Source organism: Chiroxiphia lanceolata, chromosome 2 (genome assembly GCF_009829145.1).
Source record: "Chiroxiphia lanceolata isolate bChiLan1 chromosome 2, bChiLan1.pri, whole genome shotgun sequence".
In the NCBI taxonomy this organism is placed as follows: Eukaryota; Metazoa; Chordata; class Aves; order Passeriformes; family Pipridae; genus Chiroxiphia; species Chiroxiphia lanceolata.
The window spans coordinates 29428037-29450906 of NC_045638.1; the positions used below are offsets into that span (position 1 = coordinate 29428037).

Genomic DNA, 22870 nt, shown 5'->3' on the forward strand with positions numbered 1-22870 from the left:
GGAAGGATAAATTTTTGTCTGTTTTCAGATTCTAAACTGAAATGGACAATACCTTGATGGGCTGGAAAGTTAATGCAAATCATGGGAGAAGAATATGTTCTGACTCTTTCAGTTTTATTGTAATGCAGTTCCACTTCCTGTAAAATACAAGCTGATTAACTTGCCATGATGTTAGGATTTCAACTAGAACAAAGACAAATGGCATTTAGGTGATAATAAAGATGACCAAGGTTGTCATTCCTCTAAGACAGTAGTAAAATAGTTAGCATTGAGGAAAAAGGAGCATTCAGAAGCTGGTCAACTGGTCATCAGAAGCTGTGTGACATCATCTTGGAACCCTTACTTAACTTGCCCTTTGTACTTTTTACCGAGGCCCTGACACCCATGATATAACAGTGTAGTTATATGCATAATCAAGTTAACTTATGCTAGCTAATAAGCATGATGAAATTTGTGTATTTTTATTGCAGAATGCGTCCAACAATCATCACTAATAACATCCACTACAGAACAGGAGAGTAAAGCTCCTCCTGTGTTTCTTATGACTAGGATTAGGTTTCATCTCACATAACTTCAGATGTCAAGTTTAAGCCACTCACCATAGACTTCCTTTGTAGTCACTGGAGAAAGAGAGACATCTCCAAAGAGTGATTCCTTCAATCTCTCTTCAATACCTGTCTATGGATGGGACGAATGACCCTCTGGAGGTGCCTGTCTCTCTTCATTGTCTAGAGATGGAGCCAAGCTGACTCCATATAGACATCTAACAGAGGCTTCTAACTTATAGATAGTGAAAGTGAAATGAATCCCACCTTCAGCATACCATACTTTGAGCAGTTCTCTGGTGTAAGGAGGATGAAGGAAGATTTCTCTAAGTGGAAGCATGATTTTGTTGCTGCTGTTAGGAATGCTTTGTTTTCTTCTCTTGCCTCCCTGAGATACTGACAGCTCTGATGTTAATAATGGAGCACCAGTCGGGCTTCAGATTTGCAGAAAAAAGACAAGTTATGTAATTTTTTTGAGGTACTAGCTGCAGTCGGGAAGAATTGGCCTGAAACTGTCTGAAGCTGAGAGAATCTTTCATGTTAAATAGTTTAACTTCAGGATAATATATTCATGACTAGAATTAAAAAAAAAATAAAAATCTAAGCTATTTCATTAGCTGTATTATCTTCTGTAATATTTTTAATTATGTCAATTTGAACATTTCAGCACAACATTTTCCAGTGTGAATTTACGAGAAAGTTTTGCAATCTATTACATTCATAATTCAGTTTTAAAAAGTACCCCGTATACCCTTGTGTGGTGATAAAATAACATTTTATGAATCAGACAAAGAATTTTTAACGTTGACAAATAGAATGGCTTCATGATCTATCACCTGATGCTTTCCCAGCACTTATTCATGGCCTGGGTTCATCCTTGCTTTTCTTCCTAAACAGCATAAGACTGTATATACATATATAAAAAAAAAAAAAGGCAGTTTCATTTGAGAAATTACTTCAGATATATGAAAACTGGTCTTGAAATGAAAGACAATTCATGATTTTTTCAAGACTCATCATTTAATCATGCATTTTGCAACAATTAGTATTTTTAGTCTCTTAGCTTCAAAAATCCTATTATTACGTGATAATCCTGCTTTTATTAAGGAAAAAAATAAGACATTCCTAATGGTGTGGACTGCAGAGGAAAGTTCAAAATATGAGCTGTAAAAGCTTAAATCAAAAAGGTGGCAAGTGAAAAGAAGTAATTAATGTAACACTTTATAATTTTTGGAGGCTTGACTTGATTTCTTTTTCCCCTCAACTGGAGTACAGATTTCCCATAGGATTTTCTTTTCAGGATCACAGTTGTTGACAAGGTTGAAATGAGACATAGGACTGTGATCAAATTCATGCTTGCCTAATGTGTCAAACTAAACTTTATGCATCCCTCTAGGTCCAGATATTTTCCAAACCAGGGATCTTGCTAGATGGATAAACCTGAAAGTGCCCCTGCCCATAGCAGGGATGATGAAAATAGATGATCTTTAAGGTCCCTTCCAAATCTATGATACTGTGATTTATATGGGGTTTGGTGCATTTTGGAAAAAAGTCTTTGAACCAGAGATTGAAGAGAGCTAGGAGTGTAATCTGTCCTGAACTGGGGTGCTGCAGAGAGGTGAATTGCATCCTAAAGGAAGACAAACTAACCAAAAATCTTCCTGAAAGAAAGAAAACTATAAGCCACTTCACAGTGCCTAAATTTAGATACTTTGGTGAAGGGCCTGAGGTAGGAGGTTAGTTTTACAAGTCTTCCTGTCTAATCGATTGAAAGGGTAAGACAGTCCTGTAAAGCACTTTAGTGAATTTTCTGCTTTGAACTGGATACTGAGACAGCCTGCTCTCCTAAAGGCATCTCTTAGTGTCAAATAGGTCCTTATTCCTGGAGCATAATGAAGATCTGATATTGAGCCCTGTTCTCGGTTACATTAATTTCGTTAAGTGCCAGTGGTGGTGGCAAAGGAGCCAGAAAACAACCAATGTCCTGTGGTGGTAAAGGAGCAGGAAAACAACCAATGTCCAAGACCCATGTGGGTATGGCTGTGCTCTGCAATAGTACTTCTTCTTGTTCCAGAAGCCACTGGGTATGAGCTTGCTTTAATTAAGTATTTGGAATTACAGAGTGTTAGGGGAAAGAGAATGTTGGGAAAGCACTGTTGTTCTCACTTCATACTTCACAGAGCATATATGGAGGAAAAGAGTAGTGCTTTCTCTTTTCCTGCTAACCCTATGTTATGAGTAGTACTAACACAATAACTGACTGGTATGTTCATCTAGAGTTTTTGGGTGGCTGGCCTGGGCTATGCTGAATCTGAGCAATCATCCAGTGATGTAAAATGGAAATCTGGATTGCTCCATCAAGACAGATGCCCCTCACTTAGAGCCTGTGATGGTTTGACTTCACTTCCCCCTTCAACTGAACAGGGGAGAAAAAATATAACTAAAGGTTCATGAGTTGAGATAAGGACAGGGAGATGACTATTGCCAGGAACAAAACAGACTTGACTTGGGGAAATTAATTGCATTTATTACCAATCAAAATCAAAGTAGGATAATGAGAAGTAAAACAAATCTTAAAAACACCTTCCACCCACCCCTCCCTCCTTCCTGGGCTTAATTTTATTCCAAATTCTCTACCTCTACCCTCCAGTGATGCAGGGAGATGAGGAATGAAGGTTATGGTCAATTCATCACATGTTGTTTCTGCCATTGCTTCCTTCTCAGGAAGAGAAGTCCTTCCCCTGCTCCAGTGTGGGGTCCCTCCCACAGGAAACAGTCCTCCATGAACTTCTCCAATGTGAGTACTTCTCACAGGCTACAGTTCCTCTAGAACTGCTGCAACATAGGTCCCTTTCCAAGGGGTGCAGTCCTTTAGGATCAGACTGTTCCAGTGGGGTCTCCCACAGGGCCAAAAGTCCTATCAGTAAACCTACTCCAGAGTGGACTCCTCTCTCCATGGATCCCCAGCTCCACCTGGAGCTGGCTCTGGTGTGGACTTCCCACAGGATCATAACCTGCTCTGGTGTGGACCTCTTTCATGGGTTGCATGTGGATCACTGCACTCCCATGAACCTCCATGGACTGCAGGGGGACGGCTGCTTCACCATGGTCTGCACGATGGGCTGCAGCAGAATCTCTCCCCAGAGCCTGGTGCACCTCCTCCCCTTTTTTCTTCACTGACTTCGGTGTCTGCCTAGTTGCTTCTCTTAAATATTCTCACTCCCTTCTTCTCTGGCTGCAATTCCTTCTGCATAATAACTTTTTCCTTCTTAAATATGTTATCACACTGTCTTAAATGTATTACTACTGTCACTGATGGGCTTGGCCTTGACCAGTGGCAGGTCCATCTTGGAGCCAGCTGGCATGGACTCTGTCAGACATGGGGGAAGCTTCTAGCAGTTTCTCGGAGGAGCCACCCCTATAACCCCCTCAGTATCTGAACCTTGGCACACAAACTCAATACAGAGCCACAAAAAGCTGGATGATCAGGAAGTTCATGAAACTCAAGTATTCATTGCAATTTTGAGAATGAACATGAATCGTGATAGCCCCTCTTCCTGAAATACTGGTGACATTTTTCAGGAAAAACTGTTCAAGTTGCATTTATACTGTACTGTAACGTAATTTCCTCTTGATTGCTGAACTTTTGCACTGGTGCTACTGTGTAAAATCAGTGAAGTCCATTTCATATCAGATTGCCTCTACTGCATTGAAGATCAGGCCCTGCATTCCAAAAAAACATCACTTTGTTTTACCCAACAGATTGTAGTTTAGAAACACTTGAGTAACTTTAATGACTACTGTTTTTAGGTTAAGCAGTCCAAAATCTGTGTTTGATTTGGAAAAGAAAGTTCAGGATTAACATGCTGTTTCTGCAAATCCATAATCAGAGCAGCTTTGTACCAAATAGCAGATTAGGAAGCAAGCCACAGCATGTACAGCATGACCCAAAAAAGATGCACCTGCAAGGTAAAGGACTGGAAAGATTCTGCTTAGTGAAATACGATCTCATTGTGTAATGTGTCTAACTTGCCTGTTTTTCAACTTCTTTCTTTTCTTTCTTTCCTTTCTTCTCTTCCTTTTCTTCCTTTTCTTCCTTCCTTCCTTCCTTCCCTCCTCCTCTCCCCTCTCTTCCCCTTTCCTCCCCTCCCCTCCCCTCTCCCGAGTAAAAAATTTGCATGACCATTTATTTTGGAATGAAATTACTTAAAAGGAGAATAGGAAAGGATTCAGGTCACCAAACAGAGATGTTTTTTGAGGTGCTCTAGGCTGCTCAAGATGTCTGGGCTGGCTGATTTAACACAGGGAATCCATTCCCACTGGACACAGTCAAGGATGTCCTGTTCTGTCCAAACTGGCACAAGAACACTCAAATCTCCTTCAGAGTGTTTCTACCTGGAACTGTTCCAGGACAGCTACTCTGCATTAAGACAACCCACAAGACTATACCTTATTCTGGAATAATTTTTATGTAAGCTATCATCCTAAATTGCCTGCCACAGAGAGCTTGGTTAACAACCTAATCAAAGTTTGCCTGAAGATGTTATTTAGAGTCATTAACAATAGAAAGGAGAGGTTAATGGGCACCTATGCAGGGTCCTGCATGGAAACTTTGGCAACACTTTTTGGGAACAAAACTTGGAATTTTCTATGTGAAAATTTCATTCATTTAACTAAGAACAGGATTTAAAATCAGTATGAAATAGGTAGTGCCAGCTCTTTTAAATCAATATAAGCCTGACAGAGCTGGGTTTAACTTATGCTGAGTTAGAAGTAAACCAATATAAGCTGCCTGTATCCCAACATTAATGTGTCTACTTAGAGTTTGTACTGAATTAATGAAACTGTTTTTAAATTTATTTAAGTCAAAAGAGTGCTAGCACTGTGTAAAAACAGAATTTTTACTGAAAGATGATTTATTAGATATGTATAATGCAGCCAATGATGATGGATATGACAGAGAAGGAAATCAGGATCTCGACATAGTGAAAAAACCTGAATGGTTATGCTCAGGCAGTATTGCGCAATATTCAGATACATAAACAATGGCACGAATATTTAGATTGTAGCCAGTTCCCTACATAATATAAGGTCCCAACACATAAATATGCATTTCTGTATACATAGGCAGATGGTATAAATATGGCAAAAGGATGGAAGTTTAAAGTGGATGCCGGGGGAAATGGTCTAAGCTAGAATAAATGGCTCATGTCCTTAATGGCAAAGAAGGAAGAACACCACTTGGAATACTACTGTGGAAACAAATACAAGCAAATACAGCAGAATTGATCTTGCCACCCTATAATTTTTTCCTCTTAACTTCTTAAAGGTCTTCACCTGTTAACATTCTGGAGGGGAAAAATAATGCAAAGAGCTTTTTCTGATATTGTTTGAGATTGTCTTTTTTTAGACAAGAACTGTTTTACTATCCAGAGTTCCTCAAAAAAAAAAAGATGTTCACAGCACAAATTAAAAAACTGGTCATGAAAAATATAAATGCTCTTTCAACTTGAGAAGGAAATCACTTCATAATTTACACTATCTCCACTTGAAAAGAAAACAACTTAACTACTCATAAGTTATTGGTTTTCCTCTCTTCTTGTCTGTGTTTCTCTCTATTTAGTGCATGGTTCTTCACAGTCCCTCGTCAATGCCCTTAGATACAAGGGATATATTTGAGAGTCAGTGCACGAAGAACTTTCATTTTAATACACAGCAAATTAGAGGCACTGCACACACATGTATATGTGGCGTACCAGAATATTAGCCTCTAATGTGGACTCATCCTCCTTGAATAGTCTTTCGTCCACACCCCAACACCGTTTTCTAGCATTTGCAAACCAATTAATTTATCTCTTTGAGGGACTGCTTTGCTGAATTTACCTGTGACAATATATGTAAAAGAGGATAGGTAAAAATGAAATCTCAAGTGCTGTTATTGTTGACAGAAAGCTGGGAAATATGAACTACATACAGTACATGCAGAAATGTGGTTGCCCTATAAATTTTTCTGTGTCTCGAAACAAAGACAAAAATAGGTATAACTAGCCTGATATTGTTTAGTTACGTAACAGATTGAGGGTTTGGGTTTTAGTCACTGAAAATGTGATAAACAACACTGTGCATTAATGCAGAAAACAGATTGAGCTTTTTAATGGTACATCAAATAAGACTTTATTAGCATCTATTAGGTTCAACCCAAAGCCTGGGAAATAGCATTAATGAGCATCATATATCAGTCTGTCTGTTATTAGATAACATTATCCCTTAAAACTAGCAAGTCATATAGTACTTCATACTTTTTACCTTTATCTTTAGAATAAGCTGCTGACATCCTCTCCTGTTACACTGGCCTTACTATTAGTAATAGTGAACCAATTTATAAACCCATTAGTGACACTTTTTCCCGAAGATAAAAACAGTCAAAATTATCTGGCAGCAATTAATCTTAATGGCTGTATGCAGTAAACAGCAATGGGCTAATTCCAGCTCTGTCAGCCCCATCAAACAATCCCACATTAGGCAGCTTTTCACTGATCCATTAAGCATATTCAGAACAACAACAAATTCAATGCTGAAGGCATATGCACTAAACATTACAACAGTGATCTTCTGAAGCCATCATTATCTCTTAAATAGTACTTCCCCCATGTATTATCATTATGCTGTACATTAGAAATACTTTGATTAAACTCCCTTAATTCATAACAGCCAGCTGCAGACCATTTATGCAGTTAATCTCAACACAACAGCTATTGAGGAAATATAACAAATGAAGGCTGTAAACTGGAAGTCATTACTATGAAAGATACTGGTTTCCTAGCCCTCGTAGTGCAAAGTGCATGGTAAGATTGTACTTTAGAATGACAGTGATGCAGACTGAAACAACTAATGGCTTTCCACATGTCCTGCAACATATGCAGCAGGAATTGCAGCTGTAAAGGTGTGTGCAGGAGCGACCTGACAAACTGTCAGCATGAGTGACAAAAACATCCAGAAGCCCCTTGTTCACAGGACTAAAATATCACAAGAGAGCTAGAATGCAAACTGCAGCCTCCTCACTTCTTTGCTGGCTTCATCTGGAACACTCTGTAATTTGTCTCTAGGAAAGAACAGTTCTGATTTCTTCCTCTATGAAGCTCGAGTTAGTGGCAATGACACTTTGAAAGACTGCAGACCTTTAGTTTTCTTTCCTACAAGTAATAGCTGCTTTGAGAATTTTTATTAGACTGTTTTCTCTTTAAGATATAATGGATATGGTGTGGCAAGAAAATTTGCATAAAGCTTTCCATAGTGATGTAAACAAAACAATATTATCAGGAGGGGAAGGAAAACAGTAGCTAATTTATATTTCCACTCTGACCTGAAATTCACATGAGGTATTCTCATTTAATAACATGAAAATGTTAAATAGATAAAAGTTGATGGTATTTTCTTAAGTTTTCATCAAATGTATTCCATTAAAAATATGTATTAAAAACTCACTCAGAATGGTTCATGCTGTATATTAAGGAAAAACAGGAGCGAAGTTGGTGTTGACTATCTAGATTGCACCTTTTCTTAATTCAACCAAGAAATACCCCAAGAATTCTGTGGGACTTGGGTACAAAAAAACACTTTCAAAAATTCTTTACTTGTCAAGTGTAAAGAAACCATAAAAATATTAGTGAATAGGGTCTATGTGTTTTACAGTTCTTCACTACATATAAATAGTTTATTTGATTTTAAAGAAATAAACCACAGACACAGTGTCTACCTTGCAATAAAATGATTAAATAAATAAAACTTCAATTTGGCACAAGTCTAGCTGCCAGTTCTGATCTTAGTTCCAGTTCATAAGTCCAACTCAGCTGAAGGTGGATGCAAAACCTTCACAGCATCTTCAGGACTAGCACTGAGGAGCAGGCAATGGAATGCAACAGGCAATAACACCCTTTAGAGGGCCAGAAGAATCAGCTTCCTGATATTTGGATAAAACTGAGGTGAAAAGTCTCACTACAAGTTCAGTTTTATACTTCTATTACTTTCTAAAGGTCATGCACTTCTGGAACATGCAAGGCTGTAGCTCTCCACACATTTATGAGGGGAGGCAGACCTGCATACCATGGTAGGTGTGTACTGCCCAAGCACCAAGCATACTTAAAGAGTGAATTTTGCAAATGCCATCCCAAACAGAAATCTTTTATATACTATCATTGTAATCTCCCTTTCAGAGGGATAAGAATGAACTTGTGCTTCAGATACAGATTTCAAACAGTGGTACTCTTCTTACCTCTACAGTACCTTGCCATACAAACTTGATTTCCCTTCTTTATAATGTTGATAAGATGACTTTTACATGTGCCAGAGCTGTTGCCAAGACTAACTGGTGATGGGTACAGTTATTCCAAGGTCTTTGATCAGAAAACTGAACAGAAAAAAAAAATTCCTACATCATTTGCAATAATGCATTCTGATTCTTGGCTTTCAAGGCTGGCTCCCATGATCAAATTTATGTAGGACTTTTAAGCATCAAGAAGCCTGTCTATAACACAGATCTACTCTGGGTCCTTGCAAAACCAGAACTGGCTCCCAGCGCTGGTCTGACCAGCTTCAGAGATTATGGAAATTAGCAGAAGTGGCCCTCAAGAAGGCAGGTGCTGAGCATGCAGAAACTGCATCCCTACCTGCATCCTACACTGCCACTATCACAGTAAGCCATCTGTTTTTTAGTAAGTAAAAGTAGATAGATCAGTTTCAGGAAATATTTTTCTCCATGTCAGCCCCATTCATGCTGTTCTAGAGCAAACTGAATGCCAGTCTTTGGAAGTAGATGAGATTTATCTTGAACCGATTTCGTGTGATCTGGAGGTAACCTACAACAAGAAAAGCGCCTGAAAGTCAAAGATGGTTTCTTAACCCAGCAGAAAGAGAAAACTGACTAATTAATTTTATTTTTTTTTCTTTTACACAGAAACATTTCTAGGTATAAGAGCTTCAGACAACAAGGAATATTAGACACTGCTGAAAATCAAGACATCAGCAGAGTCTGGGCACTATCCTCTGACAGGGGATTTCTAACTGAACATTTTCACTTAGGTGCCTAAACACAGTTGAAGTTTCCTACTGAACAGTATTCTCAATGTCTGAGATGTAACTTATATGTTTCTCATGCATGACCTATTAATATGGGAAGAAGTAAATTTTCACAAAACATAAAGAGGGACTGACTCACCATCCTCTCTGGCAGGCAGAAAGATCTGTGATATGATGTGACAATTATAAGTTATAAAGTGTACCTGAATCATTATACGCAACCATCTTTGTCCAGTGTCACGTTTTTCTTCTTCTCCCAGCAGTACTTTTTTCCCTAAAAAAAGTGAAAAATGACATAAATAACATATTTTCAATAATTTATTCATTTTTCAAGACCTAATATGCTTGGATTTGAGCTAATCCAAGTAGGTAAGTGCTAACCTTCAGAACAAAGCAGAAGATTGTTCCACCCTTCTCTCTGAAAAAGAAGAGCAACAGAATTTCTCACCTCACAGTGGACTCAGTTCTAGGGAGTACTGAGGAAAGGATACTCTGCAGGTGATAATGTGTGCTGGTAAGAACGACAAATTATTCCCAGCTGCTATTTTTTCATTCCAGCACAACATTTTCACTTAGTTGCAGTTTTACCAGGCAACACTTTTTTTTTTTTTTTTTGGCTCAGGCTTCATATGACTGATTTTAGAAGAATATCTGGCTATGTATATACCCTTCAAATACAGTAACAGGGGAACTACTCTGCTTACTTTCCAAGGGCCATTTACTAATCTTGAATTGAGCTAACCAAACAGTGCAGCAGGGAGTTTATAAAGATTCTTATAATTCTGCCCAGCACATGATCCAAGCACAGAACTCTTACTGTATCAGTACGAATTCAGGACTAAAGAGAAAATATATACTTGCCGAGCTGCTAGTAGGATATGGATTATGTTAATTGCAGATGAATTTTATTTCAAATTATGGACATTGTCTCATCTTATTTTGACAATATGTGAACAGTCAGGTATGAAACAACCTATACAATGTGTCTGAGTTTTTCACAGAGGGTGAGACAAGGTTTTTCACAACTGATTAGGGCTGTGAAATAGTTCGGTCATGCTATGACATATTTTTCCTATTATTGCCATACTTCAAAAGGGTCAAACCTGATTTTCAAAACCAGAATATTGTTCTCTTTCATCTAAGATAACTTCAGGTCACCCAACAGTGGTAAGGAACTTTGAAAATATTGTATTTATTTTACTGATAAAATTCCCAGCTAAAATTCCCTAATTTGGGACTGCGGTGAAATGAGCATAAAAGTAGACTGAACTTTTCATAGAATTATTGTTATTGATGGTACTAAGTGACAACAGAAGAACATGAGTTATGAGTTAAAGGGGTGCATCTCTACTAAGAGACAACATAGGAGAAGAATATTTTGCAGGTTTTATTTTGTTCACTTATTCAAGTTTAGACTTTCATGAAAAATTTTATTGTAAAAGTTAAGTGAGGCTCCGATAGAGAATCCAGAATTGTCCAATTTTTAGATTTTTTTCCCCAGTTCTTCAGTCCCTTTATACATTTGGAAGAATTTCCACATAAAAGATGTTTCCTTTTTCTTCAGCGGGACTATTAATGTGTGCAAACTTTAACTTGGTCCAAGTATTTTGTGTGCTGACAGAATGTTTGGAAATCAAGTCTAATGAGTGGTTAGACTGTGTACAAAAGAACCTCTAGAAATCATATGAACCATACTGATTTATAGAAGGCTGTGCTAAGAAGTGTAGGGTTTCCATCTCTAAGGGATCAGAATATAAGCAGTGAAATAGAGAGGTGATTTTCAACCTTTTTGAATTTGCAGACAATATAAAAATATTTTTAGTGGAAAGGAATATCCGTGTAATATATTTAAGCTTGCAGATAATAAAACTGCTTTTTCAGGGACCACTGACAGGAACCTTAAGGATTCCCAAGGGCTCACAGGCTATAAGTGAGAAATCATTGAAATTAATGATACCAAATTATCTACCTCATTCTAGCTTTGTTTCGTATGTTTGCTATAGTGCCTTGCATCTGCCTTATTAATTATCTGGACTTATATTACCATACTCCTTGCATATATAGAAATGCCAAAAAAACCATAAAGAAGTAATTTTTTTAAATTTCATTACATCTTGTCTAAAAAGAATCATAATTCGTGGAGGAAAAAAAAGGAATAAAAATATTATTCCATTCATATACATTTTGTCATTACTTTATAACTAATTTATCAATGACCATGCAGCTGCACTCACTGTATTTTTGAAAAAAAACCCTCATATAATACTCATATAGTCTCTGAAAGCGTAACATCTTAATAAAGGAAGAGGAAGCCACCAGAGTAATTAGAAAGGTATATTGTACTGCATATAATGGCAGAAGGATGTTTGTATTATAGTCCAACACATCATTAAGGATACAATTGTTATTTAATGTGGCACAATCATCTTTCTACTCTTCATGAAATCCACTTAAGTAATTACTTTTCTTAGCTCATTGGTTCTATGAACTGACAGTTTAGCAAAGTACTATGTCTAAAGAAATACTGAATGTACATTTTTATGATACCCTACCTTTTTAGCTTGACTGTTACTGCTTACCCTGACTGTTACTGTTTATCTGGACTGGCTGTTTTCTCATTTAAAAAACTGATGAGGAGAGTGGGGAGGAGAGGGGAAAACTGGAATGGGAAGGAGAGAGGGGAAAGAAACACCAAAAGCTTACAGAGCTGTCTTAAAAAATGTAAACATTAAATGAAAAACCCCATTCCCTTTTTCTCTACAGTGTTTCCCTTTCCCTCTGTCTAGGTTTTGAAACATATATACATAGACATATGCCAAATTAATTATTTGTGCAATGTTTAATCTTTTTTTTTTCTGTTAGCAACAGAACACTACTTCAGTAGTGCAGCACCTTGAGTTGCTCCTAATCTGTTTTTAAGAGAAATAGTTTTACAAAGCACAGTTTTCAAGATTTGGGAGAACATTCTCTTATGAAAGTTGATGATGAACATTAGCTAGCATATTATTTTACCTCATAATCTTTTTGCACTTATGACTGCAATAATATATGGGAGCAACCTCACCTATATACTCAAAGCTCGTTCATTTTTTTTTTCCTGTCATGCATATTTTAGTATAAAGTTCAAGACCATTCTGCAGAGCAAGCCCAGCATTCAGCAGACACAGCACTGAAGTGCAACATTCAAATTGCCCAACAGAATGCTTTCCTTTTTTTTTTTTTTTGTATTTTAAACTTAAAGCTCTCTTTCAAAGGATGTTGTAGTCTTCATGTTTGCTAGCATTACAACAAGGTAAGTCTGAAATACCTTTATCTTATTTGGTAGATCTGTGTTTGATGCTCTTTGTTTGAATAGAAGTGTCAGCTGTATTTTACCTTATTATATAAAAAACTTTCAGAATTTAATTAAGGGTCAAGTACCCGCTGTAGATAAATGCAACAGCTAGAACATATTTCTGATCTCTCTGAAGACTGCAATCATGAAAATTATTATCATTGAGTAAAACTGGTCTCAATGATGGTGAGTGTGAGATGGAATCTGTGTTAGTCAGCCATAATTTACATAATAATGGGTTCCGAGTTTTCATCAGCACCTTTTGTTTGTACAGTGCTTACTGCTACAGTAAATTGTCAAAATGTCATTCCTATCCAATCAGCCAGAAAATATCAACAGTAAACAAGGCACAAGAAAAAATTCTCAGGTTTAAAGAATGGTGGAGGAAACAGTAAAACAGGACACTGGAATACTTGTAGCAGTCCTGTTCTGATATTTTCAACAACATTGCTGAACAACTCATGAAACATTATTTTTTTAATGAAGTAATGTCATTATCTGTTTGTTTCCTCTTCCATATGGCAACCTATTACACTGCTACAGGCAAAACAGATTCAACTAAAAAATTACTACAGTCTAGGTAGCCACAGACCTACAACTACCCAAAAGCAACTTAATCTAGGAAAACACTGAGTTCTAAATGAAAATGCTAGCCGAAATAAATCTATCTTCTCTAACAAACACTCAAAGCCTGATAATATTTAAGTTGAAAGGAATTCTGTGAAACTTTCTACTGCTCTGTAAAATTCACAGAAGTGCAAGGAGAGGAGTAGCATGAGTTAGTCACAGTGTAGGCTTTATACATAAGCCATCATACTTGTATACTATCTTAAAATTAAAATTTTCATATTGTGTTTGAAATAAAAATGAATAAAGTGACACCCTGCCAAAGAGGACCAGAAGCCACCCTTGTGTGCAGCCAAAATACTTGGTTCAAATAGTACTTAATTCATCTTGGTGAAATGACAAGTAGTATAAATGTGTCTTTAAAACAGAGAGACAAAAACTCTAAAAAATGTTTCTTTGTATTGTGGTTCATGAAGTTGACACAGTCACTGCCTGTATATAAACACAAAACAACTGATAAACATTCCTCAAGGAGGGCTTCCAGCACTATGTTCTTAAAAATCTTCAAAAAGATGTGATCACGTAGTTAAGTCACCACAGAAAAGACTCATAGTACCTTCTTTTGGAAATGAATAAGAGTTTTAAAATCTATTGAAATGAAGGGTTGGCATAAGCAAATATTTTGTAGAGCTTTCAGGTTTCTTTACCATTCACTTTATTTTACTTGGCTACTTTTAATTTTTTTTTCCACTTCTTCTCTTTGAAAATCCTGCATTGTCCCAGCCCTTTCGATTAAGCAGCTTGCCTGAATGAAAGCACTGTGATGAGGTGGCGGTGCATCAATAAACAGGGTGCCTCTCAAAGCAGGACAGAATGCTGAGAAATAGGGCTGATCAGCAGTAATTACTCTGACACTTCATGCAGTATAGGGAATTAACTCCTAGGACTTTGGGCCAAATGGAGAAGTAGTAGTTGATGTTCCACATTGTGAATGCCTCAGTGCCTGAACCCATTATGAGTTTAAATGGATATGGGAATTCACTATATACAGGGCTTCTTTCTTTCTTTCTTTTCTTTCTTTCTTTCTTTCTTTCTTTTTCTTTCTTTCTTTCTTTCTTTCCTTTCTTTATTTTTCTTTCTTTCTTTCTTTTTCTTTTTCTTTCTTTCTTTCTTTCATTCATTCTTTCTTTCTTTCTTTGTTTCTTTTCTTTCTTTCTCTCTCTCTTTCTTTCTTTCTCTTTCTTTCTTTCTTTCTCTCTTTCTTTCTTTCTCTTTCTTTCTTTCTTTCTTTCTCTTTCTTTCTTTCTTTCTCTTTCTTTCTTTCTTTCTCTTTCTTTCCTTCTTTCTTTCTTTCCTTCTTTCTTTCTTTCTTTCCCCCTGCCCCCCCCAGTTAGGAATGTGAAGCAGAGGGCAGAAAATACAAATAATTCTGGGTGCTGAGCAGGCTGCATTTCTGTGTTTTGGTTTTTTTTTTTCTTTTTTTTCCACTAAGGTCTTTGCATTCATTTTTCATTAAATGACAAATAATTCAATACAGGGATGCCCATAACAACCATATTTATGAGAATGCACCCATCACGTTGGGGAAGACACCTATACACCAAGTTAAGGAAGTGGAATTGCTCTAAGGCAGACTTGCAGAAACTAAGGTACACAAAAACACATAGCAGGAGGGGAAATACAGCTAAAAAGGCAACTAGTTAGCAGCTGCCACTATGACCTTTAACTGCATCCATGGTAACTGGGCTAAAGATGGAGTTCCATTTTATTATTCTCACACCCACAATGTTAAGCCTATGAATCCCATTGCAATTTAATGGCTGAAATCAGAAGGCAGATCTGTGTTCATTGGACCAGTGCCGACATCCTCTTAGCTAATGAGTGCAATAAACATTTTCATGCCAGGAAACCAATGCAAGTGGAAATATTATGCCATGTGGAAATCTATCCCCCAAACACAAAGAAATGGTCAGTAAAGCCAGTCCTTTATGTTCATTTGCATATACTGTAATTTTTCAGGCTTTAGACCACTCATCTTTGAAGCAGGAAGATATTTAACTCATATTCTTTAATACTGTGGCATGCAACTGCATTCAATTTATATTTAAGAATAGTGGGAAGAATTACATATTCCAGAGTTAATGACTATAGCTGCCTCTAATTATTTTCCTAAAGGAATCTTATGTTTTTAAACAGTATTTTTGCTTTCATGCACCTAAAATGTATTTCATCCATTTGCAGGCTATGTTCAGTACCACCAGCTGAGCAAAAGACAGTAAACCAGCAAACTCTTTCAACAAGAGGGCTTTGTTCTAACTTTTGTTGCTATTGTAATGTGACTCATACAGTTTTTCTTAAGCATCAGTGACAACATCTTTGTCATGTGAGCTGAAAGCAAGATATATGTCCTCCGTATTTGAACTGAAGAACTAGAGCAACAACAACAGAGGTTAAAAGGATCTGTGCTGGATGAGTCTTTGAGATCTCAAGCGCTTCCACCTCTCAAGTTCTGTGGTAACTTATAAAATCAACAATGAGAGGTATGGAGTGGAGCTAAGAATCGATTCATAAGCCTTTACCTGGAGAAAACCAGTAGGGATGAGGAGTAGCCATAATTATTTAGAAAATCATAAATATAGCAATTTAGCCACATTGAGCCATTAAGTTATTTATCTCTCTTACCTCCCAGCCTCCCCTAAAGAAGGAGCATCATTCTAATAATACAATAGACCAGGGTGAAGAAGAAAACTCTGAATGCATAAATGTGCAGCTGGGAAATGAAGGTCACCAAAATCTCCTTGAACTCTTGGGTAAACCCAATGTATTTGCTTCAAAGTGGTGCAGTTGAAGACATAAAACTACATTAGTACACTCATAAAGAGCGTTATGTGAAATATCCCTACCTCTCACAGTCAACTTCCTCCTTTGCCTTAAAATACCCAGAATTTTATTTTTGTTAAAATGTTAGCCTGGCATAAGGAAAGAGGGCTTAAAGACTTCCCCTGACAAGAACTACATGTATTTTTTTTCTTATGGAATACTGCCAAATATCCTTTGTAATAAAAAGCTTGAACTATTTTGCTAACAGAAGCTGATTGTTCTGGTAACTGTAAAGGTCAGACGGAAAATAATTTTGGTGTTTCTTATCTTTTAAAATAATGTCACTTTTTATCATTACAGTAACATTTTTGGACAACAAAGAAAAGAGAAAACAGTAGATGTGATGTCCCAGAACACCAGGTACACTATTTCTTAAAAGACATTAGGTTAAAAAAGCTGTTAGCCAATTATACCAAAGACTGGAAATGTCACAAAAGCCAATGAAATCTCCCTGGTAACATTCAGAAATAATATGCTTTGGATCATACTGTATATTAAATGACAACTGTCAATTTAAAAAAGAAGTCCTCTAAAATCTTTGATGTATGACAATTCAGAAGTTGAAACACAATGTTCTTACCATTTAATATCTTTGAGATAAAAAGCTTTTGACATGTTAACTAATGTGAAGGAATAAGTGCAACTCTCATTTCCCTAGTACAGTACTGGACTGCACTGAGTAGCTTTTTGTGATAAATGTCATAAGAAGAAAGGTGGTATATAACAATTTTATTTAGTTAGGTATATGCATTTATGGCTATTACATTACATAAGAATAGAGACAAGTGAGATTTTCTATCCTAAATGTTGTTCTTTGGTACATGTAGCATTTATTTCAGTTGAAGTGGGCATTTAAATAGACACTGATTGTCAATATTATCTAATCCACTTTTCTATCTGGGGTTGTAGTGCAGCATAATTCAGAGGAAGATGTCAGCGTCTGAATATGCAGCCATTCCAGGATAAAAAGTCTTTGAATTCTGTGTTAGTTGTCTTTTTATTGTTTTGTTTGTTAGTTTCCCCCCCAAAACAGAAACCATTCACAATGTCTACCTTCAGGTACCTGGGCTGGGTGGCTCCCAGGTAGCTGAGGAAATCTCCACTGGGCAGTGCTGGGTGGTGGTGCAGGGCTCATCGCTTCAGCTGGGCTCCCAGAGTCACTGACTACGGAGGATTCCTCCTCCTACTCCAGGAGAGCATCTCAGCAGTTAATTCAATGGCTCACATCTGTGCGCCTTTGACGGGGGTCCAGCTGGAAGCCTCCCATTTTAAGGATAATCTGAAGTTGAATCCCACCAGATTTCTCTGTATTAAGACTTCTGCCACTGAAGAAATGGAGCTCAGTAATGACATTGAGACAAAAGCCTTACTGTAGGTAAAAGGGAGTGTTAAAGAATCCAAGTCATAGGTCATCAAATAATATGAAGGTGGTTCAGTAGAGGCATTTAAGGTATGAATTTTGAGTTACCTAAATTAACACTCTGTAAAAAAGGAGGTTAGACAGCTAAATAAATAATAGTAAGCTTTTAGTTATTGTGTGTGTGTGTGCTAATAGTTAGGTCCAGTGTGGATGGGGTTTTGTGGCCCTGAAAATGTCATACTGAAGGTCTACACTGCTCAGTTGTTGGCAGAATATGTATGAAGGTGGTTCAAAGAAAAATCTGTCCCCTCAGAAGAGCAAAAGTCATAAACAGCGTAGACCTCACCAACTGGTACCATTAGACTCTGGGGAAAAGAATAGTTCCTGAACCTCTTCTAATTAATGGTATAGATTCAGGCTAGAAACAATGCTGTATATTGCCTCAGATCAGCTGCAGACACTTTGCAGCTATTTTGCTGAAGAGCAAACCACAGGTTAACCATATCAAGACTGGGGAGCTTTATGAACTCAATTAGTAAATCTTTATACTTATGCTGCATTCACTAGAATAAAATTAAGTAGCAGGTGAAATGATGGTAAAACAGTTGTGAAGAAGGTAACAAATATGACCTTCTGGGAAATCTTTCTGATCCCAAAAGCAAGAGTAAGAGATAGAAAACACTCTTCTTGAAACCTTGGTTGCACAACATATTTGAAGATGAAAGTTTTACTGTTATGGAACAACAGTGAGGGTGCACTGGAACCTTATTCTATTAGACCAGTGAGCTGCAGAAACAGACAGGGCTCTGTCTCATGGGTAGGATAGGTACTGTCTTTGGTTGAAGAGAAGATAGATCATTCAAAATGACATTACTAATTAAAGACTTTGTGTTGTAATGTAACGTAATATGGACCTAAGCTATATCTATCTCAGTGTAACCTATAAAGTGCTGAAAATTAATATAAGCAGCTGGAGGAAACAAGCAAAAACATATGACAAACAGTGATAAACAGGATGGTATTTCTTAATTTCTACACAAAGAAAATAATCTACATATACTGCAGAACTTTCAGAAAATTGAGGTGGTAAAACTGTTCACTATGATGTTGAAAATGTAAACTTCTTAATAAATATTTCTGGTTTGAGTCTGAAAAATTTAAATTATGTATTTAGGTGTGTGTTGTACAATTGATTTTTTTTTGTTCTTTATTAAATGATATATTTCATTTCAGGTAAATATGAACAAATTTCTTTTTCTTTATATTTTCAGCACATAGAAAAATAACATTTTAAAGAGCATTTGGATTTCGTCTTAATAGCCAAATATGTATTTAGGTTCTTAGAAAATGTGGTGGAACTTCAGAAGTTATTCTGTTCAGGATTCATTTATCTCAGTGCTTACACCATTTTCTGTGAGACAAGAGAACAGGACCCTTATTCGAAGAAAAGAGAGATATTTGAACTTTCCTTTCCCACTTCATGGGTGACTGATATATATGAAAGTAAAGTGTAAGAAAGCATAATCCTTTCTGTTTTTGGCATGATATTTAATTCCTACCATACCTGTTTGCTTTACAACTGTTGATCCAGTTCATCCTGAATTCTGCAATACTTTTAGATGCATCAAAACTAATGTCTTCAGACGACTTAGCCATTCCAAGGTGAACAAAGTTCAGCCCTACTGGTGTCGCATAAGGATAGTGAAGAGGATTCCCCATTAGTAATCAAAGAGGGTGCTGAACAATAAAAACTAGTGATTAACATTCTGAAATCAGCAGTACTGGATAACCAGCATGTAAGAATTCTTAAGAGCAGCTGGAGAAATGGACAGTACATTGATGATAATTCTGAACAAGTCCTGACGTATAAGGAATGCCATAGAAGATAATCAGACAGTGTTACTTGTCAGACCCCTTCCCCTGCTGCTACTCTTATGCAAAACAATGCAAAGCTGAAATGGGACGTTTCTCCTCTGATTTCACAAAAACTGGTAGTAGAGGAATAGTTGCAAGTGTTTTGTTAACAGTCCAGGAGTCAGGATAACATTACTCCTTGAAGAATTTGTGGATAATTCAGTGGTAAAACAACAAAGAGAACACTGTGGAAGTGGAAAAGATTGCTTAATAAACTAGACTATTAGAAACAGGATGCTTTAATAACAGCCCAATCTTTACTTACCTTTCTAGAAATGAGGATGAAAACCACAGAACTGAATAACCGAAAAGGGTGCCTTAAAATACAGAGAATTCATACTAGATAAGCAATCAAGCAATAGTTCAGAATGGGATGATATAGAAAAAGCCTGACATGGTTGCTGAAAGGTCACTGAGGGAGCAGAAGAGCTGATCTTCTGCTGGACAGTGGAGGACAATGCTGGAACATTGCATCAACTCTGCAGTCCTCATTTTCAGAAAGACGCAGTGAAGCTACTGGAAAGAGTAGAGAGCAAATACAGAAATGTTTTAAAAATGGGAAAAAATGCCTTCTGGTGAGAGATTTGGATCTTTCTGTTTATGAGGCAGAAGATTGAGAGGTGACTTGCTTATGGCATATATACCTTCTCAGGCAGAAAATAACGGATATGAAAGGACTCTGTAATCTAGTGGAGGAAGGTATAATAAGAACCAAAGGCTGGAGCCTGAAGCCAGATGAATTCAAATTGGAAATAAAGCACACACTTTTAATGCTGATAGCTATTAGCTATCAGCTATCAGAACACATTATAGAGGGAAGTGGTGGATTTTCCATCTCCTGAGATCTTCAAATCAAGATTAGATGACTCTCAGGAAGATATACTTTAGCTGCAGAGAAAATATTTGGCTCAAGGTAGGGATAACTGTGTGAAAGATAAGTACCTGTGATCAAGAAGAAAGTAGATTGGATGATCTAAAAGTTCCTCTTTGCTTCTTACACCATGAAAATTTGAAAACCTGCAGTATGTAGCTGGGAGTTAATCTGAGTCTTCCACCCCAGATTTAGCTCAATCAGATTACTGGTGCATTGAAGTGAAATTCATACCCCATCCCTAACTCTTTATATCCCTTTGCAGGATTTATCTGGAGGGAAGTCAGATTTATTGCTGTTTGCTTTCTTCGAGGATGCTGTTAAGGCAATGCTCCATGTTGGAGAAATAAATGGAAAAGGTCTGCAACCACTGTTGAGACTTTCTTTCACACCTCATTTCTAGAAGAGTTTGAAAGAGATATCGCTGTCTCTGGCATGTACTTTTAGCACTGTGGCACGGCAAAATGCAGAAAGATTGTTGACTGTACCACCTATTAGCTTCATTATTTATATGAGTTTGTATTTGCAGTCTTCACTCCCAAGCCACTGCAATTACTTAAAAATCCTTGGTTCATATGTGAGCAAAGGCGTCAAAGAGAACAGTTTTGTAATTCATGACATCCACAGACATGTACAGAGAAATTGGAAATTTTTTATTATTTTAAATGACATCCTTTATTAAAGGGTGCTGTGTAGTCCACATAGGGAAAAAAAACATGAGAATATATTTTGTCTGATCCTGGCCTCCCATATCAGACAACTGGTATAATTTGGTTACGGGGTTTTTATTTCAAAAGACCACAGATTAGTGGTGAGACTAACAAGAAATGTAGGCACTACTACAGAATCTCAGTTTTGGTGATATGGCACGCATTTATTTATCTCAGATACTGGCTTAAAATTGCTGTTTTAAAGCCTGATTTTATGATGATGAGAGGAATAGAAAAAGGATATGCAAGGTAATGTAGGTTGGAAAAAATAAAAGTTAGAAAGATTGGTTTAACAGGAAGGAAAAGAAAAACTCATTGCATGTTTGGAAACAAATAAAATGAACAGGTGAAATTATGGAGCAAAAGGACAAGTCTGTGCACAACAATTCTATGGACTCTTAAGACATAAGTAATTTTATTTAACTTGAGCTGTCAGTGTCTGAAGTTGTCACCATAGATTCCCTCTAATGCCAATGGAGAATAAGAGGTGCTTTTAAAAAATGATTCAGCTGACCTGTTTTAGCCATCTACTTCAGGATAAGATGAATCACACCCTAAAGTGCCTATTTTTCTCCATTGATTATGAAAAGAGTCCAGAGTGACAACCTCAGATGTAGATGTCTCAGTTATAGATTTTTGTATTTTGTGGATGAATCCCACTATTAGAGCCTATAGATTCTGACACATCTTCACTTTTTTCCATAATTTCTCATTGAAAAAAACAGCTAGTATGGAGAAATAGAGATACACATACATTTGTATCTGGTCCAATTTACTGTAGAATGGCTGGAAAATTGACATTATATGTGTCAAATGTTGACGTTTTGATGAAAAGAAATCAACCCTCAAAATACTTCAGTTGAGAAAGAAAATAATTCCCTGTGGAAATACTGACATAAGACTTCATGGCAATGACAGGTCAGTACTTCAGGCTTGCAATCTTCACTGTAGGATAGTCTCTGCCTGGACTACATACTCCAGGATTCATTCTTGTCCCTGCCATTGGTGATCCTGGTGGTGCTGCTTGGGATCCTCGTGGTAATGACAAATCACAAGACATGAACCCAGCTAAGCAGCCAGAACCAACCAGGGGAGACTGGGAGCATGAAGTAGTGAAATTACATGTTCTGCAAGGTGTCAAAGTGGTACAATTTTAACAGAAGTATATACAGTTTACATGCAATGATAGCAAGTTAATGTTTCAAAAAAGCACATGACATTTTCAAAAAGAAAGTTAGTTTGGAATCAATAACCTGACATCTTGACATCCAGACTGATTACACAGTCTTCAAGGAAAGCTGAATTATGGTGTATGCTTATTCTTTATTTTGCTGTTGTATTTTACAGGTCTTTGTAATCTAAGTCCCCACACACTTTCATAGGCTTATGATCATATTTTCATCCCTTCCCTTCCCTTCCCTTCCCTTCCCTTCCCTTCCCTTCCCTTCCAGAACCTTCCCTTCCCTTCCCTTCCCTTCCCTTCCCTTCCCTTCCCTTCCCTTCCCTTCCCTTCCCTTCCCTTCCCTTCCCTTCCCTTCCCTTCCCTTCCCTTCCCTTCCCTTCCCTTCCCTTCCCTTCCCTTCCCTTCCCTTCCAGAACCTTCCCTTCCAGAAC

General features: G+C 37.2%; 1 long non-coding RNA gene across 1 annotated transcript in view; it reads right to left on the bottom strand.

Moving 5' to 3' along the window:
- The window catches only part of LOC116782041, a 153500-nt gene that overhangs the window by 95735 nt on the left and 34895 nt on the right, over positions 1-22870 (bottom strand). Inside the window, exon 4 of the long non-coding RNA XR_004355101.1 lies at positions 9824-9894. This is a non-coding gene — a long non-coding RNA (uncharacterized LOC116782041). The remainder of the gene's footprint in view (positions 1-9823; positions 9895-22870) is intronic.